General features: G+C 38.1%; 2 long non-coding RNA genes across 4 annotated transcripts in view; one reads left to right on the forward strand and one right to left on the reverse strand.

Moving 5' to 3' along the window:
- On the forward strand, positions 1-15,508 carry LOC140639840 (uncharacterized). 2 transcript variants are annotated; one of them, XR_012036489.1, is made up of 3 exons: positions 1-61; positions 11,731-11,871; positions 12,618-15,508. It is a non-coding gene; the product is annotated as an uncharacterized lncRNA (long non-coding RNA). The 2 variants fall into 2 exon arrangements; XR_012036488.1 differs by having other exon boundaries at positions 11,731-15,508.
- LOC140639839 (uncharacterized) overlaps positions 10,465-24,812 on the reverse strand; it is a 25,934-nt gene continuing 11,586 nt past the window's right edge. Inside the window, exons 2-3 of one of the 2 annotated variants that reach the window (XR_012036486.1) lie at positions 13,520-13,608; positions 10,465-13,024 (exon numbers count right to left, since the gene is read on the reverse strand). This is a non-coding gene — a long non-coding RNA (uncharacterized lncRNA). Of the gene's footprint in view, positions 13,025-13,327; positions 13,609-24,812 lie in introns of both variants that reach the window. The other variant, XR_012036487.1, reaches the window with a different exon arrangement.

Here is a 24,812-nt window from a genome sequence, read left to right on the forward strand (position 1 = left end):
CATAGGTCCCGCCCACACTCATGGGTGAACACCAGAAAGCAGGACTCATTGGAGGCTACATGTGAGTCTGTGTGCCACGTATAACAAATACATGAATGAATAAATGTGTGAATGAATGGATAAATGAGTGAGTGAATGAGTGAATGTGGATACCAACTTAGGTATGAATGGAGTAAGCCATAAACTTCTCAGACATCAGTCAAGGATAGTGGGAAATGGAACCCTAAGGGAAAATCAGGGTTTGTAGTCCCACTTTAAGGTGATAATCTTCTTCAAACATATTTATGAATATTACCAATACCTCAGTGGGTAAGTGGGCAAAGGACATAATTATGTGATTCATGTACAGGAAATATAACTAGTAAATTTAACTTGAAAAAATATTTAAATCTAATGTGGATGGGACAGGGGACTTACAAACAAAAATTTTTTAAGACTTTATTTATTTATTTGACAGAGAAAAAGAGAGCAAGTTTAAGCAAGAGGAGGAGCAGAAGGAGAGGGAGAGGGAAAGAATCCCAAGCAGACTCTACACTGAGCATAGAGCCCCACACAGGGCTCCATCTCACAATCCTGAGATCATGACCTGAGCCAAATCCAAGAATCCAACACTTAACCAACTGAGCTACCCAGGCATCCCCCAAACAAAAATGTTAAAAGTATTAATCTGTAATCCTTGTTTTATTAGCTGATTACTCTGACATGAGTGAACAGTAAAATAAATTGCATTAGTGTTATTCCCCAAACACCTGCCATAACCTGTAACCTGTAACTCACCCTCAGTGGATGGATATTTGATGATAATTAACTCTCAGTCAGTGGTAAAAGAGTCAGTATGGATGACTGCAGTAGCCAGATCATCAAAAACCTTATTTTCAGATCTAGGTTCATATGGGGAAGGGGAGCTATTTACATTTTAAAAAATTCATTTCTACTACCCTCATAACTGAAACACAATAAAACAGATAAAGATCAGACTCAAGAAGAACAAGAATATTGGTCAAAGGGAATAGATACTCCGCAGGACACAAATCTGCCCAAGATTGAAGTCGGTGCCTTTATATTAAATGAATATTCTTAAGGCAACCCCTTGACTTCTGATGACTATCCTCCTTTGTAGCTGGCTTTCTGGATGCCGCTGGGCAAACACCATTCTTGGACCTGGAAAGAAGCAGGTAGGTTTTTTGCTTTTCCCTCTCCTGTAGGCCTGTTCCGAGCACACAGGGAATATTAGTCTGGATGCCAGTGATAATGTGCTAATATGTTTGTCCACATGTGTCATCAGATCTTTTCAGGAATAAGTTATAGTTGTGTCTTTTCATGGCCAGGAATGGAAGGGTCAAAAAGTAAATGAAAGATAATAAGTTATTAATGTTTTTTATCCTTGGTGGGAATGAGGCAGCCAAGGATGGATTTATTCCTGGAATGTCAATGGGCTTTCTTGTGGTGTCAGGGAAGTGGGCACTGGTGGGACAGCTGCAGTGGAGAGTGGTAGGAGGCGACCCAGCTAGATGAGCGCAGTACCTGAAGATGATGCTGACCGGTGAGCAGCAGACAAGGTCTAGGAGGGCCACAGTCAGGTCAGGGCCCGTGTTCCCAAACACAGCTCCAGGTTTACTAGCTCCAGGAGATCTGGTGAGTTCTTCAAACCAGTGCCACCCACCATCCCCACTGATCAAGGGCAGGGACAGTCCGGGACCTGAGGCCGAGCTGGGAAACAGGAAGGTAATATGGGAAAGATGGGTAGAAAGTAAAAGAACCAAGCAGATGGTGATACAGTACATTTCTGAGAGCAGCCACAAGTTACTGAGCACTGGAAGAGAGGAGAAAGTTGGTTAGGATAGAGACCTTCAGAAGGAATGAGCAGATCCCATACTTGTTCTTTATATTTGGCCCAGGTGAAGGCTGGCTGTCCCAGCTGGTGTCCACTGGTCTCTTCCCTCCTCAGTCTATATAAGAAGTGTACTTTCATCCTGATCTTTTTTTTTAAAGATTTTATTTATTTATTCATGAGACACACACAGAGAGAGGCAGAGACACAAGAGAGGCAGAGGGAGGAGCAGGCTCCATGCAGGGACCCCAATGTGGGACTCGATCCCAGGTCTCCGGGATCACGCCCTGGGCTGAAGGCAGACGCTTAACCGCTAAGCCACCCAGGCATCCCTGGTCCTGACTTTTAAATGTAATTGCCCTAGACTTGTCTGGGCTAGTTCCAACATATGTCTGCTTCGGGTGACTCCGAAGCATGCATGTCTGCATTGGTATGTCTTTCTTGGACTATAAACTTTTAGAACGTGGTGGTCAAATCTGCGTAGTTCTCTACGAATAGTGTGTAACACTGTAAGCAGTTAGGTGGCTAATATTTTTAAGATGAAGGACATGATGCCACATAGAAAATGCAGCAAAGGAGTGAGCCTCTTTCTTGTTTGTAATAATACCAACGGAACTTGAAAAGTGAGTACTGTGCTGGTGGGAAAAGAGCCGTACCCTTCCAGTGCCGAATGTGAAACCAGCTTTCTTATTCCTCCTTCGATATTTACTTCTAGAAGCCTGGTGTATGGAAAAAGTCAGCAGCATGAACAAAGATTTGTTGAGAATCACTTTTCACTATTAAAGATAAACATTGAAACAAGGCCACTGGGAGAAGAGAGCCTGTTCACAATGAGCAGAAGTGAATCTTTGAGGAGTGAAAGAAACAGGAAGGCTGGGATAGTTGGAGTGAAGTCTCAGTGAGGACGTGGATGACTTGGAGGTGGCTGGGAGCCCATCACCTCTGCCGAGCAGCTGAATGTGCCAGAGAAGGTGAGGGTAGGAATAAACCAGATGGGAGTTCACTGTATGCGTTGTGTCCATCTGGGGGCAGTGGGGACAGGTGAGACACGAGGCCAATCTACCCTAGTTCCTAAACTTCATCCAGAATTACATAGAAAGCCTTCTAAAACTATAGGCATGCAACCAAGAAGGCACAAACCAAAGTGGCCATGTCACATTGTGGATAAGAACAAAATGAGATAAAAGAAGCGGGGGCGGGCAGCCAGTGCATAGAGAATAGGGGAAGTACAAGTCTCATTGCACGCACGCTTGGCGCTTGGTGCTTAATATGGGCTTATGTGCTACCCTCTCACTACAGCACCCCATTGCCAGTATGCTCTCTCCATTTAAACCTCTCCTAGTCCCTCTCTTGTTTTTATTTACACTCTTCGCCCTTCCCACTGACTGTTCTTCTTACCCCCTGCTTATCTTGCAGCTACTACACTCCTCTACGCTGCCCTCCCATTCAAAGCCCCAATTTTCCAAATGATCAACTACATACACTCATTTCCTCATTCCCCTACATGCCTCAACCCATTAGCATCTGGCACCCATGCCCACTTTCGTTCTAAAACTGCTTTCCCCAGTGTCACTGGAGTGCTCCTCATTGCTAAAAGTAATTACGTATCTCCATTCCTTACCTTACCCGACGTTTGGGCCACATTTAATGACTGAAATTCAGCTTTAGAGTCACATGTCTAACTACTTAAATGGACACCCCATAGTGTCTTTAAACATCAAACTCAGGGGGCCAGAGTAGCTCAGTTAGTTAAGCATCTGCCTTCTGCTCAGGTCATGATCCCGGGGTCCTGGGATCAAGTCCTCTGTCAGACTCCCTGCTCAGCAGGGAGCCTACTTCTCCCTTCTCCCACTACTTGTGCGTTCTCTCTCTCTCTCTCTCTCTCTTTCTCTCTCTCTGCCAAATAAATAAATAAATAGAATATTTAACAAACAAAAACTGAAACTCAGTATGTTCCAAGCTGCACTCATTTTCCCAAACCTAGTCTTCTTATTCCATGTCAGTAAATGACGGCACCTCTAAGCCAGAAACAGATGGGTTTTAACCAGGTCTTTTCCTCCGTCCTGCAGTGTGCTCTCCCTCACCCCTCACTGCCTATAGCATTATACTTAGTTCAAACCACCACCATCACTCACCAGTGTCCCCAGCCGTCCACTGCCCCACCACCCATCACCTCTCATCTATCTTCTGGAAAGCAGTGGAAAGGATCTTTCTAAAATGCCAGTTTGATTATGTCAGTCATCTCCTTAAAATTTTTCCGTGGATTTCTACCATTCCTAAAATAAAGTCTTTCTTTTTATGGCTTGCAAGATCCTCCTCAAGCTTCATTTTCAACACATCCCCCTCCGTACATCACAACCTGCCAGGCTTCTTGCTGACCTTCTATTATAGAGTCTCTCTTCTCTCTGGCTGTTTCCAGTGCCTAAAACGCTATCCTCCAATCTTTCTTCTGGTCAAGTCCTTCCAAACCTTTAGGTCTCAACTGTAATCACTTCCCCAAATCCAGGTTAAATATCCTTCTAGGGGCATTTATTATATTGTAAATGTTCTCAAAACTGACTTCCACTCAACCAACTCATCATGTCCTTAGTAAAGCCTACTGACTCCAGCCCCTGAGCTCACCGCTGAAAGGTGGTAAACTACACTCTAGGACATCCACCTTACTTATGCTCCCACAAGGTGAATTCAGCCAGGTGCCTAACTAGAGTCAGACATGTTTGTTGCAAGCTTTGTTATACCAGTTTTACTTGGTATTAAAATTATGTTATTCAATGAAATATTATATAAATTCATAAGATATGAGTACAGAAGGAAAGTTATTATTTCTATGAAAACTAATGCAGGCTCCTAAGTATAAGCTCCTAAAAAATTACTGTCACATGGATGTAAAAGCTATAAATGTGAAAAAACCCCGGATATCTAAACAGATTCTACTGAGAAAGATTTGTAGGTACCTAAATTCTTAACCCAATTTAAATAGATTAAAGCTGGAAATAACATAGAATACATTTATTCTGGGTGTGATTTATACCAGAAAGATGATCTGGGCTTCAGTTATGGGCACATATGTAAAGAGTCCTTAGCCATACACAAAAAGGTTGACAAAATGATGTACATTTATATAATATTTTATCAAAGTAAACTTCACGTAACATACAATTAACCATTTTCAAGTGTACAACTCAGTGGCATTTAGTGCATTCACAATGTTATGCAATCACCACCTCTTTCTAGTTTTAAAACTTTCTCGTCACCCCAGAACACCCTGAACCCTTTAAGTAATCATTCCTCATCCTCCCCTCCTTTGTTCCTTGGCAACCTCGAATCTGTTTATGTTGAAATAGAACATTTAAAACATGTAGGTAACATTTTTTGTGGTTCTCTCTACTTTCTTATTTGATCAGTCTATTAACCATTGATCTAACTGGAGCTGGATACATGTGCTATCCTTATAGCTCCACTATTTTTGCTTGTTTCTGCTTATTTAGTTGCCTGTATCCTACCCCCAGGCACTGAGTGCTCTGTAGGCAGGGTGGTGTTGGGGTTGTTCATCCATGTGTCTACAGCCCATGGTACAATGTCTGGCATACAGTGTGCTCCATTCATAAGGACAATCCACATTATCAAGAAATTAATCTGTCCAAGGACATAAAGCTAGTAAATGTTGAGTCACAACTGAAACCTAAATCTCTCTCACCACCCACTAGGTAGCAAATGGGGCCTGTTTGGAAGGCAAATTTAGACAGCAGTCACACTAGAGTTGATACTGAGGAGGGTTTACTCCGTACCCAGTGCTGTCCTAAGCTCTTTTCAAGTATTACATTGTTTAATCCCCTAACAACCATACAAGATAAGTAGTAATATTAGCCCAGAAATTCTGGAATGTGAAATGGTGATGCCTGAATCCAATCCAAGTATTACAGACCTTGAGGGAGGCTTTGGGTCCACGAGTAGCTTAGTCAAATGCCAGGAGAGACCCATCATTTTATCACTTTAATAACAACTTTTAGGACTGGTTTTAGGGAAAAGGAAATAGATGTGAAGGCTAAAATGGAGCCTGCTCTAGAGTTTGCCTTGCACACACACACACACATACACACACACACACGTCTTGGATTGTGTCTCATATATGCTTGGTTATAATTCTTGTGGAAGATGCCATTTTTATGCTTTTATGTACTTGCATCCTACAAGTACAACTATATCTACTCTAAAGTAGAATACTGCTGCCTCTCTGCTAGGTCCTGCTAAGGCTCTACCATTGTGCCTCTCCGAACCACTGCCTTCTGCACAACCAGCAAGGCATCCAACCCTCTCCTGGGCACCACCACTCCAGATTATGCAGGGTGATACCAACAAAAGCCCAGAGCACCAGATGGGCCAGTGCTGCTCAGTGGTCTGTGGTACAGCAGAGGAGAATACCTTACCATTTTCTCTCAGCATCTGATGCTACCAAAGCAATATTGGCTAGCTCTCCCTGCAGGGAGCTGTTTCTCCCTCTGCCTGTGTCTCTGCCTCTCTCTGTGTGTCTCTCATGAATAAATAAATTAAAAATCTTTTTAAAAATTCTGGAGGCTAGAGTTAGGGGTGATTGTTATATTCACCTTTTTGCTCATCCACATTCTCTTATTTTCTATAACACACATGTATTGGTTGTGTGCTTAAAAGTGAAGTAAAATTAAAGAGGGATAAATACTCTTCAATCAGAGTTGACATTCAGCGCCCTGATGGCTCAGTCCTCGGGCAGCCTTCACCTTTCTCACTGAGCAGAGGATGGAAGTGCTCAAACGGAATCAAAGGAGCTCTGGTCAAATCTCTTTTGCTCCCTCTGCTTTATCTCTGAGTAAATGGATATTCTTGGGACCTCATGAAAGCCTTCTCTGTGCATTGAACAGTCCCAGCCGTTATGTTTAATAATAATAATAGTAGTAGTAGTCGTAGTAGTAATAAATAATAGTACTTTTAAAAATAATGTGTCTGAGGGGGATCCCTGGGTGGCGCAGCGGTTTAGCGCCTGCCTTTGGCCCAGGGCGCGATCCTGGAGACCAAGGATCGAATCCCACGTCGGGCTCCCGGTGCATGGAGCCTGCTTCTCCCTCTGCCTGTGTCTCTGCCTCTCTCTCTCTCTCTCTCTCTCTGTGTGTGACTATCATAAATAAATAAAAATTAAAAAAAATAATGTGTCTGAGGCTTTTACAAAATAAATGGGCTCATTGTTGAATGAGTGTTGACCCAAAATAAAAGTAAAAGGCTTTAAAACCAATGTTTCTCAGTGTGCCTTTCTGTTAACCATTTTTCAATGTGATCTTAAATAAATGTTCTACTCTAAGCATCCCATTTTTTAAATTAATTAATTAATTAATTAATTAATTTATTTATTTATTTATTTTTAAAAGATTTTATCTATTTATTTGTGAGAGACACAGAGAGAAAGAGAGGCTCAGGGCAGGAGCCCAGCATCCCATTTTTAGACTCAAATCTTTGAGTAAGCCTTCTTCTAAAAATTTGGAATTGGATTAGCTTTTGGGTTGTTTTTTTTTTTCATCTTCCAATCTGTGTAAGAACAGTATTCTTGGGGCACCTGGGTGGCTCAGGGGTTGAGTGTCTGCCTTTGGCTCAAGTTGTGATCCCAGAGTCCTGGGATTGAGTCCCGCATCGGGCTCTCTGCATGGAACCTGCTTCTCCCTCTGCCTGTCTCTCTGCCTCTCTCTCTCTATGTGTGTGTGTCTCTCATGAATAAATAAATATCTTTTTAAAAAGAACAGTACTCCTATGTATATAAATTCTCATGAAAAATTTAGGATCTGAATTAAAATACTCTGACAACTGACTTTTCTGTAGTGCCTTTCTACATGTTGGCCACTATTTAAAAAAAATTTTTTTTTTTAAGAGGGAGATCACACACATGTGAGTGAGGAAAGGGAAGGGCAGAGAGAGAGTATCCTAAGCAGAGTCCAGGGTCAGTGTGGAGCCTGACACCAGGCTCAATCTCATGAATTTTCTCTAAAATTATAATTGTTCCAGGCAGCTAATGTTTAATTACTGATGTTTAAAATTATTTTAAAATGTGCAGAATGAGGAGCACCTGGGTGGCTCAGTAGGTTAAGCATCTGCTTTCAGCTCAGGTCATGATCTCAAGGTCCTGGGATCAAGTCCTGCATTGGGCTCCTTGTTCAGCTAGGGAGTCTGCTTCTACCTCTCCTTCTGCCCCTCTGCCCACTCATGCTCTCTCTCTCTCTCTCTCAAATAAATAAAATCTTAAAAAAAAAAAAAAAAAGAAAATGTGCAGTATGAATAAAATGCTCTGTTAGGAGAAAACAAGCCTAAGCAATAGAGGGCAAGGCAGTATCCAATGAGAATCAAACTGTGAGGCTAGATTGGAATTCTGGACTTGAGGGTTTTAAATCTGTGAGGCATCTTGCCTCAGAGAATAAGCACAGAAGAGCTAGGGAATATGTCTGCCTAAGTATGTTGCATGCAATATTTGGGACATATTTATACTACAAATTATCTTTGCTTATCTGAAATTAAATTTAACCGAGCATCCTGTATTTTCTCTGGCAACCTTGTCCTGGAGGTTAGTGCATAAGGCAGCTTTGGGCCAGATGCAGAGAATGTTGGCTTAGGGACATTCTTGATAAGGCAGGAGCTAGACCTGGGCTTATCTGAGCAAGTCTGGATTCAGTCCCAGGTTGTACATGTAGATCTTTGTCAGGTGTCTCACCATCCGCTCAGGCCTCTTGTCTTTGCTTGGAAGTCTCTATAAACTGTGCCTAAATACTATGGCGTTAATCACAAGACCCCTGAAATATTTTCACATTGTAGATAATAAATGGCCCTATACTTAGTATTTAAAATAAGGACTACTCCCTGCAATATTTAGTTAAAATTACAAAAGGAGTACAAATAAAGCCATCGTTTTGTTAAGATGTATGTCTTATTTAAATTTCTCCATGTTAAAAAATTAATTAATTAATTAATTAATTTCTCCGTGTTGTTACATGTATGTTTGTTGTGTCAAAACTTTCACTGACAAAGTATTTCAATTAGCTGCTAAAAGAAATACATTGAAAAAGTTACAACTGATGTACATTTGGGCTAAATACCTATCATCACTATTGTCTCTCACCTGAATGCCTTTTACTGCTGCGATGTAACAAGTGGCCCTGATCACTGGCACTAGCTTTGTTAACATGTTCACATGTTCAAAATCTAAATCCAAACTTTTCAGACCCTTTCCAGAGGACTGATTTGAACCTGCTGAAAGAGTAAATGGTATCTGGGGGGATGGGGGGGACACAATTAAAGAAACTGGCGAAAGGAAGGTGGTGAGTCATCTGCCTTCATGTTCATCCACCTCCGTGCCACACTCACCGCCAGTTTCCTGGGGAACCAGAGGTTTTCACTTGGGTGTAGTCTTAGGAACAAACCTAGCCACAGTGAGCTGAAAAGGCAGGGGCAGTAACAGTAGCAGTAGTGAGGAGAATCAGTGCAGAAAGGTAGGTATAGGGAAGTAAAGTTCCTCCTCAACACCAGTGGCCTTTTTTGTCACCGGGTAGCTTGTGTAATGATTAGTTCACTCTCCCACAAATTTCTGACATCATCTTTTATAATTATGAAATCATCATTTTTCTCCCAAGTTATTTATTCTCTACCTCCTTCTTTCATAATCTCAGTCTCAGTTCACAGCAGTGACTGGAGAATTCTCAAAATCTAATCCTACCCAGGCAGTCCCTGTGGCTTAGCGGTTTGGCACTGCCTTTGGCCCAGGGTGTGATCCTGGGGACCCGGGATGGAGTCCCATGTCAGGCTCCCTGCATGGAGCCTGCTTATCTCTCTGCCTGTGTCTCTGCCTCTCTCTTTCTCTCTCTCTCTCTGTGTCTTTCATGCATAAATAAATAAATTTTTTTTTTTTTTAAATCTAATCCTACCCCACTGTCTTTCTCCACATCACCTGAAGGTGGTGTTCTGGAGAATTCACAGAGCCACAGCCTCATCAAAGAAAAGTATCATTTGTCTGGCAAGGAGCCGATCTCTCTTATTTATAACTCAGCATAACTCCTTTATTTAAAGCTTATAGAAGAAAATGTTCACTTTGCTCAGTTTCATGACTTAAGCAGATCAACTGAAGGTATGGGCAACTCATGCCCTTCCTACAAAGCTCTCATGCGAAACCAGAGGGGGCCACTCAGAGGAGCCTTATCTGGGGAAGTTTAAAGAATGAAATCTACTTTTTAAACTGTTCCTGTGTCTGGCATAGGTCCTGTTTCTAAGATATTCCATCTCTGAGAAATTTGTGGAGAACGGTATTCTTCCTCCTAGCTCTGCTCCAAATCATTTTCATGAGAGATTGGGTCTAAGATTGTGGTAAGAAAAATCTGGTAGTCTCTAAGAAGCCTTCTTTCTCCTGTTCAGAGCCTCCTTGTCCAGTCCCATGTAATGTTCTTTATCCCACATAGAAATAGCTGAGCTTGAGTAAATACCTCAGAGAATGCAAAGTGTAGAGAGGGGGAATTTTATGTTATGACTTAAGTTTATTTAATATGATTTTTAAATAATACATTCACATGTATTAAATTAACATAAAAAGGTACACATTGAGAATGTTTCACCCTTTTTTCCCATCCACCCCACTAATCCCTGATGCCCACCCCCACCCCATAGATTAGCACTTGCATTGGTTTCTTAAGGGATTTCCCAATGTTTTCATGCATATAAAGCGAACATTAATACATATTCTTATATTTCTACATTTCTTATATGGAAGGCAACATATATTCCACATATTCTGGAGTTTTCTTTTTTTCATATAAAAAGATATCCTGAAGATTACTCCATATCAGTATATAGAGAGCATTTATTAAACCACATAGAGTGTCCTTGTTGGTAGACATTCAGGATGTTTTTTAACTCTTACCATCACAAACAAAGCTGCAGTGAATGACTCTGGTCTGTGTGTCCTTTTGTACATGCACAAGTATGTATGAATGTGTAGGATACATTTCCAGAAGTGGGACTTCATAGAATTTTGATCAAATACCTCTGTTTTAACACTTATCAAAGAATGGCCTGTGTTTTAGTTAGTGCTGCCTGTCTTCTCAGTATTTTATGAGCTTCTAGAAGGCAGAACTTTGTCTCATTCATCTTTGCATCCACAGTCCCTACCACAGTACCTAGCATGTTAATACTGAATACAAAATAAACTTCCTAGTGTAACTATAACCTTGAGAACATTAAAGTAACCCCTCAATTTAAAAGGCTGAGATCTAGGGTATAGATCAAGAGGCACTTCTAAGTTTCTATTTAAGGATGAAAATGGGACATAAAATGCCAGGCCAAATGAAAATACTGAATAAGGAGTGGAGGTTTCAAGGATGAGGATGTCTCATCAAATCCAGGAACTAGGACAATGTCAGGTGTATTTTCTGGGTTATTCACACTCAGAGAAGCTGACTGGTAAAATAGGGAGAAAACCTGGAGGACTCCTGCCTGGTAAAGATGAGCTGGGAAGGTCAGAGAACAGTACTTTGCTAGCAGCCTGGCCAAGACAGGGTGTAAAGGTAGATGCATACCCGAATGTGAATTTGAGCAGAGAGGGAGACTGTATGTGTGTGTGTGCGTGTGTGTGCGTATGTGAATGTGTATATGTGACATGGTCCCATTTTACCTTCTTCTCCATTTTTATGACAATCGTGTGACTGGCTCCTGATTCTGCTCGGCAGCCCCCACACTTGTCAGGAAGGCTGATAGCAAAGAGACGTGGTGAGAACTCAGACCATTCCTAAACCCATGGCAGCCATACTTCCCAGCTCTTACCCCCAGTGTTCCTGTGCTGTCCCCTCCTCAGCCCTCACTGCTGTCCCAGCACAGATGTCACAGGAGTGTTCTCTTTCCATTAGGTCATCATGAACCATCCCAGCTGCTCTTCAACCATTTTTAGTCAAGTTTGAAGAGATGGAATGGAGGGCAGATATGTAACACGTGGAACTCAGTGAAGCCCTTTTTAAAAATCCCTGCCTCTCAAAAACTTCCAGTGAAAGGTAAATTGATGCAACCTCTTTGGTTGTATCAATAAGGTGGCAATATCATTCAAAACTTGTGTGTTTTTATATAGCATTTTCCTTTGGGCAATTAATTCTACAAATACACTTATAAAAGCACACAAAAATATGCATATGTTTGCTGAAGTATTATTTGAAAAAACAAGACTAAAAAAATAACAAGTATCCATCAATATGGGAATGGTTATATCCATAATAGCATATTATTTGATATCTGTGCAGCTGGTAGAAGAATGAAGTAGACCCATGTGTAGGGAATGGAATGATAGCCAAAATACATTGCTAAATGAATAAAAAGCAAATTCAGAATAGTAAATATATTATATGATTTTATTTGTGACTTAAAATAATGTATGCTTGCATATGAATTTTAAGTCTATCAATTAAGGCATCTGGCTGGCTTAGTCGGTAAAGCGTGTGACTATTGATCTCAGGGTTGTGAGTTCACGCCCAACCATTGGTTGTAGAAATTATTTTTTTAAAAAATCTAAAAAGTCTATTAAAATATATGAGAGACTTATTAATGGTTACTCCTGGAGAATGGGATGGCGGGGGCTAGGAGAAAAGAGAGTAAAATTTTTAAACTTTATATGCTGTTTTGATTTTATAATTAAAACGTTCAGTTATAGCCAACCTATTAATTCTTAGCTTCCTATGGTGCATAGATTTTAGGGCTTAGTGATCATTTTTGACACAGAATAACCATTACAGTAAAAATTCTCCAGCTGCCCCTTGACGCTGCCTGTGGAGGTGGCAGTCATCTCCTACTTGGCATGACGGCTGCCCTCAGACCTCTGGTGAAGCCCAAGATTGTTAAAAAGACCAGTATGTCAAAATCAGTGCAACTGGTGGAACTGCAGACGCACTGACAATAGGGTACAACAGAAGATTCAAGGAACAGATCTTGATGCCCACCAACATTGCTTACAGGAGCAACAAGAAAACAAAGTGCACACTGCCCAGTAGCTTCTGGAAGTTCCTAGTCCACAACGTCAAGGAGCTTGAAGTGCTGCTGATGTGCAACAGATCTTACTGTGCCGAGATTGCTCATAATGTCTCTTCCAAGAACCACAAAGCCACCGTGGAAAGAGCAGCCTGGCTGGCCATCACAGTCACCAATCCCAATGCCAGGCTGTGCAGCAAAGAAAATGAATAGACAGCTTATGTGCATGTCATATTTGGGTTAATAAAACCATAAGACTACAAATAAAAATAAAAATCTTCCAAAGAGTTCTTTATGGCTGAGTAAAGAGCTATGGTTGACCTTAATTGGGGTTCACAGAACCAACTTCAGCTTTGTGGACATAAATTCAAAGTTCAACACATTGAGAAAACTGGATAAAATTTCCTGGGATTATAAAAATCAATGTGTTTAGCCTTCAGACTGTTGATGGGGTTGATCTTGACTACCCACAGACTTCCACTTGACACTTACCTGCACACATCTTTTAAGGAATGCATTTTAGTTCGTATCTTTTCAGCAAGATTTTCCATGCATGAGACTTAAAAATCATGACAAACTTTGTATCATATTTTACAAGGTCAGGGACAAGTGAAGAAGAAAAGATGCTCCCATATTGTGCAAGTGTCCTGTTGCTAAAGAAGAGACTGCTCAGGGCTGACTTACACACAGTGGTGGATTCTGATATTAGGTTTTCAAATCCTGATAATTGGAGCCATTCAATCAGTCTCTCTCTGATCCTGAAGAAACAGAACCTGAGACAAGAAGCAAGAAGATGACAAAACATCAAGGCAAGAAAACACATTGATAGATACAATTGGCAGTAGACTTAAACGGGTTCTCTTCAGGCAAGGCCTTAACCAAGAATGTTAAATGTGCCTAAATTTCATTTGGAAGATCAATTTCCAGGCCACCTACCTTGTCCATGACTTCCTGTTGCTAAGATGATGATGTCTGAAATTACTAATCTAACAAAATTTTGCAGGGCTAAAAAGTTTTAGCAATTTGCCTTTCTTTCTGCAATGCAGGAAAAAAAAAAGTTGTGGAGTGTGCAGTGTTAATTTAAATGCCTCATATGGTTCCTCTTCACTCTGGAATAGTATTTTGTGCTTGCAGATGTAGAGAAAACTACATTTTCTTGGCAATAAGGTGGCAGGTCTATACCAGAAGCCAATAGATATACCAAGCAAATGGATAATTCATCTTGCTGTGACTATAACCAGGTCGACTTTAGGGAAATAATCCAAACTTGAAATTCAGAAATAAGAGATCTTCACCAAAGCATACTTTTGAGGTTAGCCCCCAAACTTTTGAGGACTTCCATTTACAACTAAATGCTAAGGTACAATAACTGTTTAAAAAGATCAGCAGATGAGTTAGAAGTAACAGAAATTAAGAGAAAAGTAAAGTAGTAATATAACAATAATTATACCTTTGCTTGCCTAACTCACTTATTGCCAAGCAATTTGTCTTCAGTTATAAGAATGTAACTTTCTTTTTTAAAAAAAGATTTTATTTATTTATTCATGAGAGACACACAGAGAGAGGCAGAGACACAGGCAGAGGGAGAAGTAGGCTCCCTGCGGGGAGCCCAATGCGGACTGGATCCTGGGACCCCAGCATCACACCCCGAGCCAAAGAAAAGCAGATGCTCAACCACTGAGCCACCCAGGTGTCCTAGAATGTAACTTTCTGAAAAAAGTTTGTGTTCACCAAGTGAATAGGTTCTAAGCATGTTTGGTAATTTAATTTCAAATAAGGCGTTGGTATAATTGGGGGTTTTAAGGCACTAGCCTCCAATTTTCAGATCCAAGTATCCAGAAATAAATTATCTTGGTAACTAACTTGAAGTTCAAGTGCAATTGGTCCTAATTATTGGAATGGTATGGGTGAAAGTATATTTTTGAACTCAGTTCTCCAGATAACTTGCACATAAATACCCAACGAAAGTCCACAGGGTTGGGTTACCTCTTCAAATTCATTTTGGTATAGAATATTTTCTCCTTTGAACCACTAATCAGTTTTATTTTGTTCAGTTTCTACAATACATGTCTATTTGCCTCAATGTCTTAGCATCATAGTACCCTCTCATCAGAATATTGGTTAGATTCCCTAGTGTGAATCACTTATCCAGTTGCTTGTCTGATTTATTCACATGTTTTTGAGATTTGTGAAATGTGGCAGATAAACAGGTTTATGCTGTGTGCAGCTTGGAGGGCAGCCAATGTCTGTCTGCCTATACAGTATATTTACTCTCCTTCCTCAAATCTCTTTCCCATACAAAGAAGCTGTACTTTACGACTCAAATCAGTGTAGAATGCATCTAGTAATGTCACTGCAGAAAACAGCAGGTGCTCATCTACTCATTTGCGGTGATTCTAGCAGTGAAGAAAGTAAATCAATGATTCACCCAATGGACAAAGAAACGTCACAGCGAATATCTGGAAAAGTCAAATGCGATAAAAGAACCTTTAGATTCTCATCTAAAGGTGTGCTCTGATTTTAGAAAAGCAAACCTCCCACAAGAAAATCAAGAATTTTGTTGAAGTGCTCTGGTTGTGCCTGCAGTAAGCAATGACATATTCCCTCTCTCCCTACTTCTACTGTTTTATTGCTTTTGTGTTGTACTTCTAAAATAAATATCAATAAATCATTGCAGTTAGATACTCTAATATAGACAGAAATGTACTTGACTCCCTACAGTCATTACAATTGGAGGGGACTCTGATTAGGATGCTTTACTTAATTAAGTGATATCGTCTAAAGAGAGTTCTTCCCTCCATTTTCTGTTTAACAGTCTTATAAAACACCAACAGAGGAAATTCATTCCGTTGTTTGCTTTCCTTATTGTAAATGGTTTATTCTTATTCATAGTTTACAGAAGATGTTGTGTTAATGAAATGCCTAATAAGCCAAAGTCTGGTTCAGCTACACACAGAGCCTTGTTCAAATCAGCCCAAGCTACCCCAGACTTGAGAACATTTTCTCCCTCAGTCCCAGAAATAGATTTTTAAAAATTTTTTACTACATCTGTAACCTAAAATTAAGATGATCCAAAAGAAAAAAATTTTTTTTCTGAGAAATCATGCTTCATCTGGTTTACATTACGGTTCAGTAGAGACTTTAAAAATCTGTTTCTTTGAAAAAAGAGAAAAAATGGGCAAAGAACAAGCAATCCTTATGCATAAGATGTTATTTGTGAGGCACTTTAATTTTACTGAAAGAAGTCATTAAATTTGGATTGCCAATACAAATATGATTATATATGTTTTCTAAATAAAATGTTATTATGTTGCAACTGAACTCATCCATTTATTGTTTGTTTACCTAATGCTCAAACGCATGTTTTATTCATAGATGTCTGGGAGAAAAAAATTTTGCTTGATAATCACACCAAGCATATTTAACAAAAGCAATTCTCCTTTTATTAGTGAACAAGTTTAAGCAGAATGATTTCATTTTTTTCCCATTTAGTTAATTCAGACTTGCAGAATCCCCAGTATACAGCTTTTGTTTCTCCCCTTGCTGCCTTTTATGTCTTTAATATATGCATGCCTATCCACTGATGGGAAAATATCATTTCCTGCAACTCTTCCTTTTTCCTTCTTGAGCATTCACTCTGTTGTTTTCTGGTTTTGGTTAGTTTTCACCAGTCAGTTCTGTCAAATCCTGTAGAAGACAGACAGACTGAAGCCAAGTAAACAGTCCACTATCCTACTGAAGATTCTAAACTCTCTTTCATTACAGCGAATTTGAGTTCTAAACATTTTTACTCATTCCATTAAAAATAAATATTTATATTTTAAAAGAAATAAAAAATTGACAGTAGTCAAAATGTGAAGATGTATTAATTTTTATGAAATTGTTTTCATTACCAAATAAAACATTTTAACAAAATACTTGCAACTTTAGAAAAAAATGACCTCGTAAATGTAACAACTTTATTTCCGTTTATTAAAAAAGAATATAAATGTAAACAATCTCTTAAATGAATTCAACCAGTTTAAAATAGATTCTTTTTTTTTTTTTTTTTTTACTTTAACACAATATGCAGCTAAAAGCATTTAATGATCTGGAAATTTTAAATGCATATAAGTTTTAAAATATAAAAATGAATATTAATGAATCACATGCATGGGGCTTTTAATTAATTGCTGAACTATTAAAAGAACACTTTATAACATTGCTGCGAACCTGCATTGTTTTAATTCCTGACTAATAGAGCATAGTCATATTTCAAGCAAAATAATGATTGTAATTATAACGAGCCATCTTTACTAAATTAGTTAGTTAATGTTGTATGACTATAAGGTTTTTGTTTTTGTTTTTAATTGCGTAACACTAGTCCTGCAATAAAACCATTAGCTGGAAACATTCTGAAGTTACATAAGTTTTCTTAACTCCCAAAGTTAAATCGACTCTGCCATAGAAAAACAGTAACACAGTGTACCCCCTAGATATGTTACCTAAAGTGAATTTCAGAAGTTGCTCATAATTGCTTTTTTAAAAGATACTCTTTATTAAAAACTAGCCTTCTATAGTTGATCAAATATTGTTATTTTCTTGATTTGTAATCTAGATCATTTTTACAACCAGAACCTTAGTTAGCTTGCTTTCTATCAAACAAACTTCTTTATCGATTTTCTTTAAGCCCTTCATTTAAAAAGGTGCCTTTGTCCTGAAACTAAGCATATGACATTTCTGTCCCTTAAGAAAAACTTAAAGACCTGAATAACAGCAAGTAAATTCTGTTAAAGACTTTATTTTATTTTCAAAAATTTGTTCATTTCTTTAAAAACAAAGTAATTTTTAAAAATAAAGAATGCGGATTTTTTTTAAGGCTTTAAGATGAATGAGGATTGTGTCTAATGAAGTACCACTGAAGTAAGAGTAGCTGCTGAATCATTATCTCACAGAAGAATGTGAGTACTATTTTGCCCGAATCAATTATTTTTATCAAATGACTTTTCTGTCTAAATTGTTTGCTATAAGAAATAATGATATCAGAAATAAGCAAAATTATTTTAATATGGATTTTTGGAGCATTACTATTCCAATTCCTGTAAACCAAGCTAAATGCAACAGAGCCAATTTCAGGCTGTTATTTACTGAAACTGCTTTTCATTGGAGCAGTGAACGTTTGTAGCTAATGCTCCAATCTTGCAGGCAAAAATATCAGAGTTTAAAATTTTAAACAAATAGTACTATATATTTAATAGGCTGTTTAGTCAGAAGAAAAAATATTTACATCCTAACGTGTTTTTCTGGACTTGTGAGATATGTGTTCTAAGGTATTTATCATCAAAGCTATTTGTCTCTGTAAAGCAGTAGAAAGAGTAAATTTCCTAAAGAGAACCTAGCTAAGAGTCACCCTCCTGCAATGAAGTAGATCAAATCTGTGCAAAGAAGAGTACAAAGCAATAGTTTGGTGCCAAAGAGAAGATAGTTCTTTGAAAGTATTTTTTTTTTTTTATTATTCTACAGATACATGTAGAGTGCTCAAGAAAGAATATAATTAGCAAAAAGGTTTTTTGGGGAGCAGCAAGAGAAAAAACATCTTGTGTGATGTGAGAGAAAACATACAGACCAAAACAAAACAAACAAACAATGAGCAAAAACAGCCAAAACCAAACAAATTTGTTGTCCTCCAAAGCATGTTTTCGTTCAGCAAGAGATGACTATAGTGTGAGGAGTAAACTACTCTGATAAGCAACTTGTACTTTATAAATACAGGAGAATGAATCATTGACTTGTTTAAAAGACAGTTCTCTTTTCACAGCACCAGTGTCACGGCTATTTTTGCCTCCAAAAAGGGCACCTCCTAGACTTTCACAAATTTGCTTTTTGAGGGAGAAAAAGTTGTAAGCTATGGTCAAAATGTATATAGTTCTGATTCATGTTAAACATTTTTAACAAACTACCTTATGAATGTGTTTTGAAGCACCTCAGTGGCCCAGAGTGAGCTCTACCTTTAATGTAAGAAGACAACGTAACAAAGAATCTCTCTCTCTCTCTCTCTCTCTCACACACACACACACACCTCAAAATTTTAAAAAGGATGCAGTGGGGGCAAGGGAGAAAAGAAAAACAAATGTTATTTCTAATGAACAAACTATGAGTTTCATAAAAATATAACAAAAGCAGTATTTTTGCCCTAGTAGAACAATTGCGGATGTAGAATAAATGAAACTAAAGTAAAACTTCTGAGCAGAATCGAGCATTGAACTAATTATAGAAAAATAATAGTATTAAGGATTGTACGTTCTTTTAAGACTTGTATGATACAGTTAATATAGTTAACTTAGGTCAATATTCTGTTAATATGAAAATAGCTATAATGTAGTACTTCATTATTTGTAATATAATAATGAATCATTCAGAATATATGGCTCAATGGTCCAGGAAAAGTCCACAGCTATCTTTCATAAGTACAATAACCACACATAAATCATATAACAACTCAAATTTATACCCTAAATTTTATTTTCAAAAATTGATTTTTTTCTCATATCAAATGCATATAAAATTAAAACCAAAAAATGTAACTAAGATCATCCCCTAAAACACAAATAGAACAACCTTTAAGGATTTTCAAGATTTTATTTTTGTAACAATAACTTAGTAAAAATAATTATTGGTAAGAGTAATTGAAATACATCAAATATTTTAATGACTCAAATATTTATTTCTACTCCTTTTTGCATCAAGACTGTGGGAAATTTTTATTATAGCGATCAGATGGTGCACTGATGTGAGAAATGTTGCAAAGCATCCTGTTGATTGCTTCTAATTAACTGCAATGCTCTTGTGTTCTCAGTTTTAGCCGGCACACACTACACAATGCCTTTTATTTTGCTTTGAATGGATTTTTACTTAAAAACAGCTGATCTCAATATCCACAGCATTTTGGCTTTTTTTAATCTCTTAACATTTTCGTGGAATATTTTCTTTTCAATTTTAAAAGACAAATTTGAAAACATTTCTAAAGCATAAAGTATAATCAGTTAAATTAACAGCACTCGTGTGGTCTTTCACATGTATTTTGCATGTTCTATAGTACGTGATTACATTCTGAAACCACATTTCAATTCCTCTTTAAAAGTTACACATCTGAGGGATGGTTTAAGAAGGAAATCCTGAAAAGCAATTTAGAGCATGCAGCTAATTTTTAATTTTTTAAAAATTTTTGTTGGCAGACTATTAAGTAGAAGAGCTGAAACATAGGACCCAAGCAAGGGATGGATGGGATTTCAGAATTAAAAGTATTAAATAAAATTCTTTGCACTCACCTTTCTCTGATGATTTAAGCTCAAGCAGCCCTGACAGAGAGAAGTCATGAATTTTCATCAACTTCACACATGTCATACATTTAAAAACATTTTGATTTGCCCTGGGACCCCTGCATGTCTCTGAAGCACAGTAACAGTGCTCTGCTGTTTTGTAGGTACAAACCCTATGAACTCCCAGAGCTCTAGAAGATATATTACTAATGTAAACAGCCTCTTAAGTGGAAAAAAAAAAAGAGCATTAAATAACAGGAAGTTTCCAAGGAAATGCAGAATTTAAAGTAGAATATTATTAGAAGCAGTACACTTTCTATAATTTTAAGCACCACGATTTTATCCATACACTAGCTTTCTGAGAACATGCAATTATCTGACCCAAGAAACAATCATTTTGGAAAGGAATACTTACAACTTAAAAATTAGAGCTAAATTATTAAGTTAGCATAGAAGATATTGAAAGCGATTAAATAGTCTTCCTTTTGTGCATATGAGGATAAAATGTGACTCAGGTGAGCAGAAACACTACAGTTTCAAAACGGCTACCAATATCCTAATATTTCTAGGAGGAAGGCCAAGAATATTAAGAATAGTGCGATAAACACAGAATTGTGCCCAAAATAACGTGTCCCAGGATTGTGCTCTAAATACTTCTGTCTCTTTTAAAATTGTGAGAAAGCATAAAGACAACTTAAGAAATAAACATTAGGATAAATTAACAGGTGCAAAGTTGCAAATCATCTAATGATATAAATAAAATGGCATTACAAATAACTTAAACTGTGCCCTCAACTTTACAACTGAGGCAAATGAAGCCCAGAGAGGTAAAGTGACTTCCCCAAGGTCTTTCAAAGACTGAGATATAAAGTTCGACTAGAGGCAAGTCTCTTGACTTTTGGTAGCGCTCTTTCTACAAACACTACACAGTCTTTCAATGCAGTAAGAGAAGTGTCAGCTCAGGCGCATGGCAATTCTACAGTAAAGTAAAACAACGAGCAATGCACTCTTGACCCTAAAAGGTATCCACAGGGCATACAAAATTAATCCCCGATCTTTACCCAGTGTGAACAGTCATTTTCCTTAAAAAGATGCCTCTTTGGAAAATATCTTTATGCCTTCCTTTTTGCTTAGGGTTTGATAATTTGTACCTATTTAGCACTCTTATACCAAGTGGGCAGGTATAAACAACCACCAAATAGTCTCAGCATCACTGTTTGTCCCCGCTTTTAATCCATTCTCCAGTCTGGACTGCATGATCTTTCCACAATGCACATCTGATTTTGTTTGAATTTTTTCAATGACTTTCCATCTGCTGCAAGATAAATCTACACTTCTTAGCCTGGCATTCAACGGTCTTCAAAAATGCTTAGCCCACAGCACCGGTTCAGTTTTACTCCCAACAGTCTTCTTACACTTTCTGCTCCCGCAATACAATCTAGGTATGATTCTCCTGAACAGGATGTTTTTTCACTGCCTCTGGGCCTTTGCACATACTTTTCCCCCCACCTGGAATACCTAATAAAACTCCTTCTTCAAGAGTGAATTCAAGTGTTAGCTTTTCTCCTTCTGCCAAATGCAGATATGCTTCCTCCCTTGGGATCCCCCTGCATTTTGCACAGATCTCACATTACTCCACTCATTGCACTGAACTGTAATTGTCTATTTTCATGCCTATCTCTCCAAACACATTGTTTTTGAGGTCGAAGACATATCTTTTTCTCTATACATAGAACTTTGCCTGGTGTAAGCACTCATGAATGTTTAGTGACAGAATAAATAAATTAATAAATAGGCTGTACATTTTTCTTATCATAAAATCTTTATGTCTGTGGGTAACACCAACTAGTTCTTCTGTATAATGTCGAAACCAGATATGCATTGACAACAGATATTTATATCAACCTCCATTTTTGTTTCTATCAAAAAAAGTATGATGATACTCTTTCACTATAGTAATTGACTTTGACATGAACTTGGTGACAAAATACCAACTCCTATCTACATGTGAATAAAAAAGAGAATTCTTGGGAAAACAGTGGGTCATCATTGTTCCAGACATTGGTAAAGAACATTTCCTTTTTGGGATCCATTTCTTGTTAGGAACACAAGTTGAGGGATGACCAACCCACTAAGTGTAGAAATGCATATTTGGATATACAGGAAGCAATATCCATATCTTCATGCTAAGTGAGTGCTTTAAAAGATGATGTTTAGTCTTAAAGAAATGGAATTTAGATTTGAAATTTAACTTATTTAGGGTTCTGTTGCTGTTTGACTGTGTCCAGTCTTTCGTATCTTGCTGAGCAAATGCTACCGAGATGCAAAAAATCTCTTAGGGAGCCTGTTCAGGTGAAGCCAGGGATGTCCTTGGTATATAAGCACACATTTTTCCACTTGACATAATACCCTCATAGTCATTGATGAAAGGCTTCATATTCAAACTGGAACAGAATCTGACAGTATAGTCTTTTTTTTTTAACATGTACATAATCTTGAGCCAGGCCCCAAATCAATGAAGAGAGATTCCAGTAGTTGTTTGGACCAATATAAAGCATAGGGCATCCCAACTCTGAAGTTACTTCCAGTCTTTTGATTCTCCCTACCTCCACTCCATTGGTTCCATTGTGTCCCAAAGCTGTAGCCTCTACTCAAATATGAGGGGTGCTCACTAAGGAATAAGACTTGGGAACACAGTAATAGTGACTATTGCTTCTGCATAGCAGGTGCCTCTTGGCCACTGGACCACCTTCCCTAGAGCAGCCTTATGTGGCATTATCATTAACAATCAACACTATTTCTTAAATTCTTTTCTCGTAGATGAGACCACATTGGCCAGTTTCCACCGCCCCCCCCCCCCCACTTCCAAAAGAATGATAGGATTTGCAACCTTCTGGTCCCCTCACCACTTCAGAAGATGGCTATCCCTTAGAATTTCTTTTTAAGATTTTTATTTATTTATTCATGAGAGACAGAGAGAGAAAGGCAGAGATATAGGTAGAGGGAGAGGCAGGCTCCCTGTGGGAAGCCTGATGCAGGACTGGATACCAGGACCCGGAATCATGATCTGAGTCAAAGGCAGAAACTCAACCACTGAGCCCCTATCTAAAGGGTAGGTAAGGTGTCCCTACCCTTTAGAATGTTTAAAGGTCTTGAAAGGTAAGTGTGTCATAGAAAGTTAAAGGCTGGAATGTAAAAGGAGATTAAGGATTTTCCAAGTCATTAAATTTTTAGGATTCATTTTGTGTTACATCTAAGCTTTGGGATCTATTTATTTTAAACATTTCAGTATTATCTCAAACAGTTTTCATTTGAATAGTCCGGGAAATGTAAGGGATTCCTCTCTTGCTAACTAGCATAAAATGGGGCTTCTTTTTGGTCGTATTGAGTGAAACCCGCCTAAAATCTTAACGATTTTTTTGTTCACATAAAAAAAAAGAAAAATGTTAATACTCCTTTTCATTTTTCTTTTTGTGTATCAGAAAAGATGACAAGGTAAATAGTGAAAATGTTTCGTAAATTCCATCTGTTCAGCAAACTTATTGAACAACTGTTATGGGCAAGGCACTCCACAAGATACTAACCAAGAAACACACAAAGGAAAAGAAAAAAGAATATGGGTGTTCACAGCTCTAAATTTAAGGATATGAAATGTGACCACTATGAAATCACACAGGCTTAGAATTTCCTTCTGTCCACTTGCTATCCGTTCTCTTGAAATAAAAACTTCTCTGGCAGAAGGTATTAGTCAAGATGGAAAATGTTCATCAGCATAAATTCTGGGTTTATAACTTAATAAGCAAGAAAAAATATATCCATGTCTTCGAATTGGGTGCAGCCATTTGAAAGTTCTTCACAAACTTGTAAAAGGACACAGGCTTTGGTTTTCTTGAGGGTCTGTAATGAATCCATTACATTAAAATGGCTCTTAGTAGCAAGAGCAAGTAATTATTTGCATTATAAGCTAATAAAATGGAGGGTTCAGCATATTTGTACAAGATCTTTTTTTATTCACTTTTATAGAGATGCTCTCCCATTCCTGCTTAAATGAACTTGGGGAGACTGTTCATCATTCAGTATTGTTTAAATTATAAGGCACATATCTGTCATCTAGTTTTTAAATATTTTTCCCCTTTGCTACTGTAGATGAGTAATGTCCATCTTCATTCTTTAAGAATACGCTAATGTAATGATAGTCTAATTTTGACAAAAAATTAAATTAGTTTTTTTATATCTCACATCTAGAAGACCTCTTGACATATTAGAAAATACAATATTCTTCTAAAAGTACACTTTGTTAGCCTTCCTGAACACTCATACTTCAGTGAATTGTACCTTTCTGTTCAAAAAGTGCAGCAAGGCCTCTCACACAAGCAAACCCCCTGGGGAAAGCTCTATTGATGAAGTCAGTCTACCTACTTTTCATGGTACCTACTGGTAAAAGTCGTGGCTTTATCCTCAATCATGATAGTTCATTCTAGATCCCAAAGCTGTTTCCAGGGTAAGAGCATGAGGAAAGGGCCTAGCCTGCCAACAAAGGAGACCCAGGAAGTCTTGTTTCACCCTCTGGTTCTTTTATGTTAGATTTCTAGATTTTACATCCTCAAGGGAAAAAATGCTAATATTAGAGTGAGATGCATTTTGCCTTTACAATGTCCCTGTATGCCAAATACCTACCT

The sequence above is a fragment of the Canis lupus genome, chromosome 9 (genome assembly GCF_048164855.1).
Source record: "Canis lupus baileyi chromosome 9, mCanLup2.hap1, whole genome shotgun sequence".
Classification (NCBI taxonomy): Eukaryota; Metazoa; Chordata; class Mammalia; order Carnivora; family Canidae; genus Canis; species Canis lupus.